A 3,872-nucleotide genomic window follows, 5' to 3' on the forward strand; every position below is an offset into this window, starting at 1 on the left:
GGGCTCACAGTGAGTAGCTATATCAGTAAGATACTGAAATGAGCCTTGCTGACCTAGTGAAATGAAAATCTGCCATCCTGGTGCTCTCATGGAACCACAGGAGTCATCTTAGGGTGTCAGGATCAGGTGTAGAATAAGGATTAGGCTTCACTTCTAGGTTTCATTTAGGCCTAACGTATATTTGATTTGCTTCCTATGCTGATTCCTTGCCAATGAGAAATTAATTGGCCTGTTCTGGTATGTCTGACTCCTTATTCAGGCAGTTATGGTGAACTTTAATATTGATTTAAACAAAGGAAATCCAAGCCCCAATGGCACATGTAGCCACTGGATGTTTTACCAGCAGCATTTTGGTTAAACTGCAAGGGAATAAATTATCACAAATCCCACAGCTATGGAAATAAGGCAAATGCTCATTGAGGTCTACTTTAAAGAAGACAGACTTTGGGAATGGGATGTGTTTCTGCATTGTGCATTGTATAACCATGCATAGCTTAGAAACTCTGAAGGGAAATTAATGTGAGAAGCTCAAAAAAAAAAAAACCAAACAAAAAAATGTTAAAAGCGATTTTTAAGGAATAGTGCCTTGAATCAATTTTCCCTGGGAAAATGGTCATTTATACTCACCTATTTAGTTTTTGTGAAACCAAAGGGATCTGTTTTAATTATAACAAACCATTGGCAGAAATAACGCTTCTTAAGTACATTTTCAAAAGAAAAAAAATTCTCTCTCTAGCTCGGCAGTAAGACAAAAAGCAAAGTGCTGTGGAAATTCTCCAGCCTTTTATACATATTTGAATTGAAATGACAGAAATTTATAAATAGGCAGGTCATGAAAATTACATTAAAGCAATCATAGTGTAAATTAGCTGTGGTGTAATACATGTGCATTCTAATTTGGTCCCTTAACTTTTGTCACTGCATAACTGAAAGCAGCTTTTACAAAAGTTTGGGAGAACCAACCACATGTATGCAACAAGTAACAGACATTTACTTAATACAACAGAAATATTTAACAAAAATTTGGCTTTTATTGTTGTCGTTCTCAATGCCATTGCAGGTGTACAGCATCTCTTTAACACAAGCTCTGAAAGCATCCACAGAGACAACATTTGCCTGAAAACCTTTTTTTTTTAGTACAGCAAAATACATTCAGTATCACTGACAATCCCTGAATGTGAATACCAGTGCTGGGATCCACAAGCATGGTAAACATACAAATATTCTTCTACATAATTAAATGTGGTGGAAATCTGTACAAGACTTTAAGTTTTAGTGGCATTCCCCCCACCCTTTGTCAAACTTATTGCTGAAATTATTTGGCTTTCTCAGGCAGAAAACTATTTTCATTTGTATGTAACAGCATTTTCCTCCATAACAAACAAGATGTGAGCACTTCCAGTAGAAATGTATCTAATAAAATGTATTGAGCTCATGGAATATTTTTAGCACACATCAAAGGAAGATGAAGTACATTTTATAAATCCATCCAGTTCTTCAGAAGCCAACTGTTAATTTTTCTTCTTCCTGGTCTGGTTTGACTTTTTCTGGCTGCTCTGAAGCACATTTGGTCATGACTCTTTTTCCCTGGAGAAATCAGAACTTCTCCTGTTGTTAAAAAAGTGGATGAATTAGATGAGCAATATCCTGGAGCAACTAAAAGCTCTGACCAAATATACCACTGAAATAAATGGAAGCATTTCTCAAGAGGCAATTAGATCATGTCTATTGAGATGATTCTCTAAAATTCCATTCAAATGGGGAAGCTGGGGGAAAGTGGGCTTTGTACTCACCGTATTTTGTGTTGTTGTGGGAACTGAGGAAGTTCTCAGTCTGTTTTACCCAGTTCAGTGGCAAAAGCCCTAAATTCCTTCACTAAACAGAGGTGACTGTTTAGAGTCCTGCATTTGGTGCAGCCTTCCAGCTCTGGCAGCAGCACAAAGCTCCACAAACTCATGGAGGCTACATGTGTGAGAGGGACAGAAGGAGGCAGAGCAGTAATGAAGAATTATTCTGCCTTGCTTCTGTAAAATTGGCTGTGGACAAAGAATTACTGCAAAATCTTTGCATGGAATAATCAAATTCCTGCCTCTCTCCTCAAGCAGGGTGAAGGGAAGAGCCACTCTTGTAGAGCAGCCAGGCTGAAATGTTGAACACGAACATCTGCAAGGTTACAAGACAGGGTTTCAGGGCATCCCTCTCCAGCCTTGCAGCAAGGTGCTGTTTTGTCTTGTTATAGCCTCCCTCTTCAAACCACGGAATTAATCATATCTCTGGTTGTTTCAGGAGCAGGCATTTTTACAGACAAACCGGCATTCTCACTTATTTCAAATATTTTATTACATGAAAACACATCCTGGTAAAAAATTGTCCAAATTAAAGGAAGGCTGATAATCACATCCAGGTTCAAAACTAGATATAAAGGAAAGACGAAGACATTTTCAGTTCTATGCTTTAGGCAACTGTGGATTTTCTTTTAATGCCAGAATAAAATTCTGGATTTTATATGATTTGCCCTAGATAATGTTGTTTTTCTCTTTTCTGGGCTGATAGGAGACTATTTCAGAAAGGGTATACTATTATTTTAAAAAAAAATTATTTTGCAGTATTAACTTTACGTGCTTAGTTGAACTTCTGATTTTTTTCTTGTAATGACAAGTGAAAGGTCCTTAGCATGATTTCCACTTGCTGCATTTACTGCTTTCTTTGAAGACAGAAATAAAATTGATGGGTTTGTCAGCTTTCACAATACTGTTGGGAAGTAAATGTTAATTTAATTTGCCTAATTTTATATTTTCCTTGCAACCACCTTCAGGATGGTAGATTTGACTGAAGAATTCCTGTTGTTTTTACACAGACCTGGTTAGTTTAGCAAGAGATGCCAAGTTTTCTGAGGCAATAATGAGTTTATCCAGATGCATTCTTTTCTATTTTTCCATGATTCAAAGGAGGTTTTTCAAAAGGGCTGGACTAAGTATACTTCAGTGGCTTGCTTTCTCTTCTCTTGCAAAAGGTAAAAATAAGTATACTGTAAACACAATTTTCTGGAGCTAGCAAGACCACACAACTGCTGAATTAATGAAATATCGTTGATTTTGACTGAGTAGACAGAAAACTAAAGGCAAAATATTTATTCAGTCTGGTTTGTTGGTTTATAAAACTGGATGAACTCTTCTGGAAACTTGGATACATTTGAATGCATTTTTTTTCTGAAGTAACTCAACTAGCTCTATGTGAAAAACTGCAAAAGAGACAAATTATAATTTCAATCAGTAAAGTCACAATGTTACACAAATCATCAAAATATTACCCTTAGCAATCACCATAAATTAATATCCTTTGGAAGTAGCTCAATGGGGGTTTTCAGCTTGGAGCACTGAGAAATGAATCTGGGAATCATAAGCATCTTTTCAGTTTTCAGCAAATAAAAGCCATTCTGTCCTTTTGGAACTATCCCTTGGTGAGAAGGGATTCAGTGAAAGAGCAGAGAAGCTGAATTTGAGTGTGGGGACCCATTTGGCAAATGTTTAGAAAGTGGATATAAATAATATAATTCACTTCAGACTCATCCTGAACCCAATCTTTAGTGGTGATAACAGTCTTAGAAGATTTAAAACCATGAAGAGGGACCTAATTTTGTATTTCTTGCAAATTTTAAAGATTACCCTTCTGATTCAATTTTTCTTAAGCTATTTTTAAATTTACTTGCTTGAGCCTTTCTTGAAAAAAAAAAAATCTAGTCCTCACAATCCCTACCTCGTCAGCATTTCAAATAAGACGTGTCTTCTGTTCCAGGATAATAATAATTTTGCATATTAAAACCATTCCCCAAGTCTCTTAATTTTCTCCTTTCTCTTTCTCTGTGTCTTCCT

This window comes from Ammospiza caudacuta, chromosome 9 (assembly GCF_027887145.1).
Source record: "Ammospiza caudacuta isolate bAmmCau1 chromosome 9, bAmmCau1.pri, whole genome shotgun sequence".
In the NCBI taxonomy this organism is placed as follows: domain Eukaryota; kingdom Metazoa; phylum Chordata; class Aves; order Passeriformes; family Passerellidae; genus Ammospiza; species Ammospiza caudacuta.